Raw genomic sequence first — 11386 nt, forward strand, 5'->3', positions numbered from 1 at the left:
ACATTCAGACCCACAGACCCAGGTGTATGTACAGAACAAGCTTTCTTCCCTTTGTCCTTGTCACTGTTCTCATGTCATCTCTTTAAAATTTCTATTTTTATAAAACAGGTGATTTCTATAAAACAGGGCATAACACACCCCTGGTTTTTATTTATTTTCAAGATGAGGTGATGTGAAGTAAGCCATATTTTTTTGAGTAACATATATACAGTTGAAATCAAAAGTTTACATACACTGTATAAAAAGACATACAACTTTTTTTTTCTTACTGTCTGACATTAAATCATACAAAACCCTTTCAGTTTTAGGCCCGTTCGGATTCCCAAAATAATTTCTATTTGCTAAATGTCAAAATAATGCCATCCCAACAGTGAAGTACGGAGGTGGCAGCATCATGTTGTGGGGGTGTTTTGCTGCAGGAGGGACTGGTGCACTTCACAAAATAGATGGCATCATGAAGAAAGAACAGTATGTTGAAATATTGAAGCAGCATCTCAAGACATCAGCCAGGAAGTTAAAGCTTGGGCGCAAATGGGTCTTCCAAATGGACAATGACCCTAAGCATACTGCAAAATTGGTTACAGAGTGGCTTAAGGGCAACAAAGTCAATGTTTTGGAGTGGCCATCACAAAGCCCTGATCTTAATCCCATAGAAAATTTGTGGTCAGAGCTGAAAAGACGTGTGAGAGCAAGGCGGCCTACAAACCTGACTCAATTACACCAGTTCTGCCAGGAGGAATGGGCCAAAATTCCATTAAACTGTTGTGAGAAGCTTGTGGAAGGGTACCCAAAGCGTTTGCGTCAAGTCATTCAGTTTAAAGGCAATTCTACCAAATACTAAGCAATTGTATGTAAACTTTTGACTTTGAAGAAAGTAATAAAAAAATCTCTAAAAAATTCTCTCACACATTATTTTGACATTTAGCAAATAGAAATTATTTTGGGAATCCGAACGGGCCTAAAACTGAAAGGGTTTTGTATGATTTAATATCAGACAGTAAGAAAAAAAAAGTTATATATCTTTTTATACAGTGTATGTAAACTTTTGGTTTCAACTGTACATGCAGACCTTGGGTTCTGGGGGGTCGAAAAGGGGTACCCCAAAAAATGTTTTTTCAGAAATATCTCCATAACCACATTAGATAGCCAAATTGCAGAATCTGAATCTACATGACAAATTACATAAATACACCCAGTTTCATCTCCATATGACATATATCCAGTGAGTTATCAAGGAAAAGAGGATTTCAAAAAGGGGCGTGGCACATCTCGAAGTGCGTCGAGGCCAAAAATACAGATGGCTGCCATTTTTTAACGAGCGGGAGTTGGGACAAAAAAATTGGGGGATTTTGTTCTCATGCCAATACCAACAATTGGTGAAAAAATCAGCAAAATCTGAGAAGTGATGGTGGAAAATTTCTCTTCCACTGGTTGATTTGAGATGGAATTACTCTGTTGTTGACTGACTTAATAAAGGCTGGTGCAAAAGTCAAAAAGTCTCTCTCTCTCTCTCTCTCTCTCACCTGCAGATGGTTCAGAATGCTGCTGTGTGGTTTTTAACCTGTACGCAAGCAAGATCATATTTCTCCTGTCCTGGCCTTACATTCTGAACTGTCTTTTTTTTGTCTCTCAGTGTGCATTACAATAACATGATAAAATAGAAACTTACAAAAGGAGTGAGATTTCAATGAAGAATTATAAATAAGGGATATGATAAATATATTTTTATATTCTAGCAGGGCACTTGCCATTACCCACATTAGCAATTATCTAGATGCACTGGTCAACCCATGGGTTGGGTGGGTTCAGGTAAGCTTGCCAGAAAATATCTGACTAAGTTATAAATAACCAGTGGTGGGCAAGGTTCCACTAATCCACTAATTAACAAATCTAACTCTTGTCTTGGCGGTTTAGCTTTTCTGCTAGTTTTGAAACTTGTTAGCGGACAAATTAGCTTCTGCTAAATTTAGTTCTGCTAACAGTAAATCTGGTAACATTTGTTCACAGGTAAAGTAAATAAAGTTTAATGGTCAAAAACATTAGTAAATCCTAAAATCATTCATATTTGTTCCAGTCTGTAGTAAGCATGTCTGCAGCAGTCTATCTGGCATGCTGCTGGCTGACTACATGTAAACACAATACGTGACCGGTCGATAACTTGTCATATTTTAGGTAGTCTGGGCTAAAGGTAAATGAACAAAGAGTCCATTTAAACTGGAGTACCCTGAATTAAATGGAGAACTGGGGCCTGTATAACAAAGCAGGATTTCTAGCATTGTCCATAGCTTGTTGAATTTCAGGTACCTGTAACTTACAGAAATATTGCATGCAGGCTCATTTAATTGAGTGCAAGAGGCAAGATGTTGATTACTAGTCCACTAACAGCAGTCTAGTGACTTGGTCTAATCAGTCAACACCCTCCAAAAACTTAAGGGGCTCGGCTGTTGTTCCTGCTGTTGCTATTGCCCTGGCTGAAGCTGAAGAAGCCAAAGCTAAAGCTAGATATGCAGAAAAGGAGATGCAGATAAAGATGCAAAGGGCACATTTGGACGCAGAGAGAGCATGTTTAGAAGCACAGTTAGCAGTGCTAGATATTGAAAGGGAAGCTGCCGTGGCAGTTGCTAAAGCCGAAGTTCTGTCGACAGCGTTAGACAGTGACAAAGCATCAAGCCGTAAATCCAGCAGCCAACACACCTCAGTTTCTCATGTCACTACTCAAAGAACTAAAGATTATATACAAGAACAAGCTAGACTGCAATCTAACAAACAGCTCGATCCACACGTCATTTCAGAAGATTGGTGGCCACCACCCCCACCAACTGAACCGCTTCAAGAGAGAATGCCACAACTGCTCCCATATGAGTTAGAGGCACCTGATTCAGGTGAAGACCTCGGTCATTGGAAAATCTCAGAGAGCGTCTTCAACAATGAAACACTTAGCCAGAATTTACAATCTGAGGAAGCTGACAGATATGCTCCATACCCTGATAGGTTGTCACAGAGTACAAATTTCTCTCCTCCTGTCAAGATCAAACAAGATCCTTACTTGGCTCATGTGAGACCACCTGATGTTCCCAGCCGCTTGCCAACGCATGTTCATTCGCATTCTAACAAGCAGTCACGACATATGGCTACCAATACACATAGGTACCCCGAGAACAACGCACGCGTTCCAACTCCACCTCATGTTCGATTTCACACAACCATTCCACATACAAACATCGATACAAATCAGAATATAACTGACCTTGTTAGATTTATGGCAAGAAGAGAAATTGTTTCTACAGGTTTACTACAATTCGATGACCGTCCTGAAAATTACAGAGCATGGAAAGCATCATTCTTTACTGCTACTGGAGATCTCAATCTCACAGCTAAAGAGGAGATGGATCTCTTGGTCAAGTGGTTAGGAACAGATTCTAGGGAGCAAGTGAAACACAGCAGAGCGGTGCATGTGAAGAACCCCGACAGAGGTCTCTTGATGATCTGGGAACGGTTAGACGATTGTTATGGTGCACCTGAGGTTGTTGAAAGCTCACTACTCAAGAGACTGGAGACTTTCCCAAAGATTTCAAATAAAGAAACGAAGAAACTCAGAGAGTTAGGAGATCTTCTGATGGAGCTTCTAGTAGCAAAATCTGAGGGGGTGCTTCTCGGTCTTGCATGCTTGGATACTGCTCGTGGCATAGCCAGCATAGTGCAAAAGCTGCCTTTCAATCTACAAGATAAGTGGATGACACGGGGCTATACTTTCAAACAACAACATAGAGTTGCCTTTCCTCCATTTTCTGTACTTGTCAACTTCGTTGTGGAACAAGCCAGAATGCGAAATGATCCTAGCTTTGCCCTTTCCCTTCAAGCCGATCATTTAAGGCTAGAACATCCCAGGTACATGAACAGAACATCCATCTCAGTTCACAAGACCGACGTCTCTCCTCAGAGGTCAATGACTGGTGAAACGCAAAGACCCAAGATAGACCTAACAAAGTTCTGTCCTATACATAAGAAACCACATCCTTTCAACAAATGTCATGGGTTCAGAGAGAAATCCATTGAAGATCGAAAGGCGTTTTTGAAATAGAATGGGATCTGCTTTAAATGCGTGTCATCAACAACTCACTTTGCAAGGAACTGTGGAAAATTTGTCAAATGTACTGAATGTGGCAGTGAAGCGCACCATTCTCTCCGGCATCCAAAACCCATGGATAGACCTGCTAAGGCTCAAGCACTCACTAAAGAGTATGGCGGGGAGAAGCGAGACTCTTCCGAAGTTGATGTGTCTACCAAATGTACAGAAGTTTGCGGTAGCAATTCGAGCAGCAGAACATGCTCCAAGATCTGTCTTGTTTCAGGGTTTCCAAGTGGCCAAAGGGAGAAGGCAATAAGGGTTTACGCCATTATCGATGACCAAAGTAATCGATCTTTGGTGAGATCAAAATTCTTTGAAATTTTTTATGTGGATTGTGACAGTTCTTCCTACTACCTCAAAACCTGTGCTGGAGTCTCCCAAAAGATAGGGAGGAGAGCACACGGGTTTCAGGTAGCGTCAGTCGATGGTCAAGTCATTCATTCTCTACCCACCTTAATAGAGTGTGATGACATCCCAGACGATCGCTCTGAGATACCCACACCTCAAGTTGCTCTTCACCAACCACATCTGAAAGGTATTGCAGGGCAGATCCCAGAAATGGACCCAGACGCTCCAATAATGATGCTGTTGGGAAGAGACATCATTAAGGTACATAAACTGATAAAGCATATTAACGGACCCTGTGAAGCCCCTTACGCATTGAAGTTAGACCTTCGTTGGGTCGTAGTGGGTAACGTCTGTCTAGGCAAGTTGCACAAGCCTGATAGAGTCAATGTTCTCTTCGCCAACACCTTGGATAATGGTCGCCAATCACTTTTCAAGCCGTGTCCTAACACTTGTCATATCAAAGAAAATGTTTGTGATGATGTTTCTAGTCTTCGAGCTATGGCTGTTGCGTCAAGGCCTGCATGGGAAGACGAACATCACGTAGAATGGGACGTCTTCAAAATAACAAAAGGACGACGAGAAGCTTGTCCCATCCTTTGAAGATCTGACTTTCCTCCGTATAATGAAGGAAGGTTTCTACAAAGATGAAAGAAACAGCTGGGTGGCGCCCCTTCCATTTAAACCTCATAGGCGACGCCTACCAAACAACAAGAAGCAGGTTCTAGATCGCTTCAAATCTCTACTACGGTCTTTTGACAAGAAACCTATCATGAAAGAACATTTCTTTGCGTTCATGAGCAAGGTACTGGCAAAGGGTCACGCAGAGATTGCCCCACCACTTAAGCAGCAGGATGAGCATTGGTACTTGCCGCTCTTTGGGGTTTATCACCCGAAGAAGCCAGAACAGATCCGAGTGGTTTTCGATTCAAGCTGTCAATTCAATGGAGTTTCACTGAACGATGTACTTCTGAAGGGCCAACGGACTTCTTGAGGTGCTCTTGCGCTTTAGAAAGGAAGCGGTAGCATTTACTTCAGATATTCAGCAAATGTTCCATTGCTTCCTTGTCAAGCCAGAAGACAGGGACCTTCTCAGGTTCTTCTGGTTTGAAGATAACGACCCAGAAAAGAGCGTTATCGAGTACAGGATGAAGGTCCATATCTTTGGGAACAGTCCTTCTCCTGCTGTTGCGATTTACGGGCTTAGACAAGCAGCAAGAGAGACTGAGACAGAGTTTGGAACAGATGTTGGAAGGTTCGTAGAAAGGGATTTCTACGTGGATGATGGTTTAAGATCACTACCATCTTCAGCAGCTGCAATTGATCTCCTCAAGAGGACACAAGCAGCTTTGGCACGTTCTAACCTGAAGCTCCACAAAATCGCTTCCAACAGTAAGGAGGTTATGGACGCGTTTCCTTTGGATGACCAAGCTAGTGAGCTGAGAGACATGGACCTAGGCAAGGTTGCAGTGCCAGTACAACGTACCCTTGGAGTTAGTTGGAATCTCCTTACTGACACGTTCACGTTTCAGTTGTCATGTGACACAAAGCCATTCACACGTCGTGGAGTCCTCTCAACTGTAAACGGTTTATACGACCCCTTTGGGTTCGCAGCTCCAGTTGTCATCCGTGGTAAAGCTTTGATAAGGGAACTCACGACTGAGTCACGCGACTGGGATGCGCCTTTGCCTCCAGAGAAGATGGGACCTTGGCAGCAATGGAAGGTCTCTCTTCAAGAGCTTCATCATCTCCAGATCACAAGACATTATACAAAAGATTTCTCTTCTGAAGTTTCTCAGAGAGAGCTTTGCATCTTCTCAGATGCTTCTGTATTAGCTATAGCTGCAGTAGCTTATATGAGGAGTTCAAATCCTGATGGGAGCTGCAAGATAAGCTTCATCTTGGGGAAAGCCAAGCTAGCTCCCCGTCCAGAGCTAACCATCCCACGGCTTGAGCTCTGTGGTGCAGTGTTGGCTGTGCAGATGGCTGACCTTATAATGTCTGAAATGGATTCTGAGTTTAACAGTGTGAACTTCTTTTCAGACAGCAAAGTGGTACTTGGGTACATTCATAACGAGAAGCATAGGTTCCATGTTTTTGTTAACAACCGAGTACTAAGAATTAGGAAAAGCACGCATCCTCAGCAATGGCATTATGTAGCAAGTGGGCAGAATCCAGCAGACCATGCAACGAGATCTGTACCTGCAGCCTGTCTGAAAGACACAACATGGCTTACCGGTCCTCCATTCTTGTTATGCCCCAATCAAACATACCTCTCCTCAGGCCTATTTGATCTTGTTGATCCTATGTCAGATGTCGAAGTGCGTCCTGAAGTCTCAACATTTGTCACCTTAATGAAGGACAGGCAGCTAGGCTCAGAACGGCTCCAGCGTTTCTCGAATTGGAGGAAGCTCCTTCGTGCTATCGCTTGCCTAATACACATCGTATGGACCTATAAAAGAGACCTGGTCAAAGACGGAAAAGATTGCAAAGGATGGCATCGTTGTTCAACACCATACAGTGTAGAAGAATTGGGCCGAGCCAAGTGTACCATCATTCGTGCTGTGCAACAGGAAGTTTTCGCTGAGGAATTCAGATGCATCAAAGAGAGCAGGAATATCGCAAAGAACAGTCCCCTCTTTACTCTGAATCCCCTCATAGATGAGAACGGACTTATGAGAGTCGGCGGTCGTATGTCTCGAGCGAACACTGGATTTGAAGAAAGCAATCCCATTGTTATTCCATGACGACATCACATTGCAGTTTTGATAGTGAGACATTATCATGAGCAATCTCAACATCAAGGGAGACACTTCACGGAAGGTGCCATTCGTTTGGCAGGCTTTTGGATCGTGGGAGCCAAAAGATGTATATGTTCCCTTATCTTTGGATGTGTGATTTGCCGGAAACTGCGTGGATGAAGTGAAACACAGAAGATGGCCGACCTGCCAATGGACAGAATCAACACCGAGCCCCCGTTTACCTACGTAGGGACCGATGTATTTGGTCCTTGGACCATTTCTGCCCGCCGCACTAGAGGAGGATTTGCGAACAGCAAGCGATGGGCGGTGTTGTTCACCTGTTTAACCATCAGAGCTGTCCATATCGAGATAATGGAGTCTATGGACGCATCCTGCTTCATAAACGCCCTGAGACGCCTCATTGCCATTCGTGGTCCAGTAAAGCAGATACGCTCGGATCGAGGGACAAATTTCGTAGGAGCGTGTAGAGAACTGGCCATGCCCTCCAACTTGGATGAAAGCAAGGTCACAAAGTTTCTTGCAGAACAAGGATGTTCATGGATCTTTAACCCTCCTCACGCTTCCCACATGGGTGGAGTATGGTAGCGCATGATTGGGATGACTCGCAAGATTTTGGACTCAATGATGCTGCAGCTGGGACCGTCAAGAATCACACACGAGGTTCTTGTAACATTCATGGCGGAGGCGACAGCGATAATAAATTACAGACCGTTGGTACCGGTTTCTATGGACCCGGAGGACCCTCTCATTCTCACCCCCGCAACATTACTCACTCAAAAATACGGTCTTTGTCCTTGTCCACCTGGAGAATTTGATCATACCAACCTTTTCAAAGGGCAGTGGAAACAAGTTCAAAATCTGGCGTCCACCTTCTGGGACAGGTGGCGAAAACAATATCTCTCCACGTTGCAACCTAGGAAGAAGTGGCAAATGGGCAGGCAAGACATTACAGAGGGCAGCATAGTTCTTATGAAAGACCATCAGTCCAAACGTAACCAGTGGCCTTTGGGGCGCATCTCCAGAGCGTTCCCAAGTGAAGATGGAAGGGTACGAAAGGTGGAGATCAAGGTTATGGATAAAGAACAGTCGAAATTGTTCATCAGACCTATAACTGAAGTGATAATGCTCATTCCTTCAGACTAATTCAGAGACTGGTCTATTTTTCTCTTCGTCTATCAGCAAAGGTGGTATCTTGTGATACCAGACGGGGAGTGTGTTGTCATTTGTGATATTAGAGAAAAGGGTGCTGGCTTCTTTAAGAGTGGTAACTTGCTGATGATGTCATCAATATAGGACCAGCTTTAGTCTATTGCATGGAAGAGAGCAGGCTGTTATCGTGATTCCTCCCACCTTAAGCCATCTGCTACAGTTCTTGTCTTTCGGGAGTATCGTTGGTATGTGAGTTATGTTAAGAGTAATTAAACTATGTTTGATAGTATTTTGCGTTAAGTGTAAACTTTGATTCTTTATACACGTGTGTGTCACCACGCGTTTATTGGTTATACACAAATTTTATATTACTTATGTTACGGTTACATATCGTTATTTGGTTATTTTGTTGCAGTACGTTGCTATTTATTTAGTATACAGTTTGGAATGTGAAAGTTTTCAGATACTTTATTTACAGTTACAGTGCTTATTTTATATGCATCAGTGCAGACTTATATGCTTATATGCGACTTATATCGCATACATTCTTATGGTACACTGGTAATTATACAGTATGTGAAATATTCCTTTTCTTTCGATGTAATTACATTTAATTTGTTCTTTTTAGTTTTACCCTACTTCCAGTCATCCATTAAACAGAATATCTGCTTCAGCGTGGAGATTGGTAGAGGAGTTATCTGTCTGTCAACGCATGCAGGGCGCATTGGGGTGGCAGAACACTAAGCCTTCTTCAACTTCTTATCATCCTGTAGATAGCTTAGTCCAGAAACACGTTTATAAAAACCAAATAGCCTAAAATAATGAATCCTTAAATTTAGAGGAGCATTAGCGGAGAAAATGGGTCAATGTGAACAGAAATCTATTAATTATATTTCATCTACCTCCTATTTTCCCTCTGTGAATTTAACACTAGGCCAGCAGGATTTTCACAGCTATAGATTCATGTAGGAAATCACTGTGGCTTTATTTAAATCACAGGTGTCAAACTGCAGTCCTGGAGGGCCAGAGCCCTGCACATTTTTGGGTTTCCCCTTGTTTAACACACCTGATTCAACTTCTTCTGCTAATTACCACATAGCTGTTGAGCTGAATCATTCGTGGTTGAACAGGAAAAGAACTAAGCTACACAGGGCTGCGGCCCTCCAGGACTGCAGTTTGGAATATCCATATTGTTCTGCCCTCACTGCTCCAACTGACCACAGTTAAGCAGACAGATAAACTCGTAGATAGGTGACAGGTGTTATGTCCTTTTTATTGTGACGTTCCCTTCAAATATCTACAGAATGAAACTAAAGAAAAGCAAAAAGAGAAATAACTTACTTTCTCTGTCAGAAGAGAAACATTACGTTTGTATGTAAACGTTACTAAACATGCAGCCTGCACTAATACAAGGCACGCACAGCTAATACAAGCATAATATTACTAGATAATAAACACTGAAATGATATTTCACAAATAATATAATTTACACAAATACAGCTTCATGTTTTCCCATGAATACCGTAAGTAGCAGGAATAGTAAAGAACATACATCCAAAATAATATATATATACATAGCCACCATGCAGACATATCACCAACACAAACCATTATTAAATACAATTCACTAAAACACTTCGCACAAATTGTCATCCATAATACCTTTAGAACATATTAATAATCAAAGTACTCACAAGCAATGCTTTCTGAGGAAGAATAAAGAAGGATGGACGTACTGTAGCTTAAGTCTAGAAAGACCTGACTTCTACCTCTGATGGCTAAAGCTAAACATGTGGCATGCAGTTCCTATTTCCTGTCTATTGTGCACAAACCAAATATACAAAAAAATAACAGCGCCCTCTGCTGGCAAGAATCATTCTCTGCCAGCACACATATTGAACAGCCAAGTCTGGTTCAATTGATAAAATTCGGTTGGACACAGTCCTAGTCATTACCACGAGTTATCTCTGATTTCCTACATCCTTGCATCCCAGCTAGGTCACTCAGGTCTTCTGATCAGATGCTGTTGAATGTCCCAAGATCAAGACCAAAAAAAGGGGTGGTTGTGTCTTTTCTGTGGCAGCACCTAAACTTTGGAATACCTTACCTCTTCACAATAGGACTGTACCTACTTCAGCTACTTACTACTTACAGTGACTTTTAAGTACACATTTTTATTCCTTGGCTTTTAATTTGTTCTGAATTTTTAGATTGTTGCTTGTAGTTGTGTCTATTTTATTATTGTTTTGTTTACTATTCTAACTATAATAAACCTATAATTGAAATGTGTCTATTAGTTTCTGTGCAGTACAGGGATGGCAGGGTGGTGCAGTGGTTAGCACTGTTGACTCTCACCTTTTGTGGGGTTTCCTCCAGGTACGCTGGCTTTCCCCCCGCAGTACAAACATGCTGAAGTTTATTGGAGGTACCAAATTACCTATAGGTATGAGTGTGCCCTGTGATGGGCTGGCACCCCATCCTGGGTTGTTCCCTGCCTACATCTGTGCCCATAAGCTCCAGACACCCCATGGCCCTGAATAGGAGAAGTGGTTACAGAAAGTGGATGGATGGATATGCTGAACAGCACTTTTTTCAGTAAGTGTTTTAAAAGTGTTTTATGAATGGAGTTGACATTGACTAATTTTATCTAGTGAGTATTTTACATTTTCAGAACAAATAGCTTTATACATTGCTACTTTTTGTATGCTTATAGGCATTATCAGCTGCAAATTTAACCAGTTTACTGTATGTATTGGTGTCAATATCATTAATATAAATTAGGAGCAATAGTGGTCCTAAAATTGAACCCTGCGGTACCCCACTATGAACACAGGCCCACTGTGACATTGTGCCTCTAATAACTGCTCGCTGCTTCCTGTCAGTTAACCAGTTTTCGATCTAAGCTGCCACAGTTCGTAAAATCCCTGCAGCTTTGAGCTTTAGCAAGAGCCGTTTGTGGGGGACAACATCAAAGGCCTTCTGGAAATCTAAGTAGATCACA

At 42.2% G+C, this 11386-nt stretch overlaps 1 long non-coding RNA gene across 1 annotated transcript in view; it reads right to left on the reverse strand.

Annotated features, from left to right (window-relative positions):
- Positions 1 to 10237, reverse strand: part of LOC140593600 (uncharacterized) — a 30581-nt gene extending 20344 nt beyond the window's left edge. The window contains exons 1-2 of the long non-coding RNA XR_011994006.1: positions 10080 to 10237; positions 8062 to 8149 (exon numbers count right to left, since the gene is read on the reverse strand). This is a non-coding gene — a long non-coding RNA (uncharacterized lncRNA). The remainder of the gene's footprint in view (positions 1 to 8061; positions 8150 to 10079) is intronic.
- Between the last annotated feature and the right edge of the window lie 1149 nt (positions 10238 to 11386).

Source organism: Paramormyrops kingsleyae, chromosome 12 (genome assembly GCF_048594095.1).
Source record: "Paramormyrops kingsleyae isolate MSU_618 chromosome 12, PKINGS_0.4, whole genome shotgun sequence".
NCBI classification, from domain to species: Eukaryota; Metazoa; Chordata; class Actinopteri; order Osteoglossiformes; family Mormyridae; genus Paramormyrops; species Paramormyrops kingsleyae.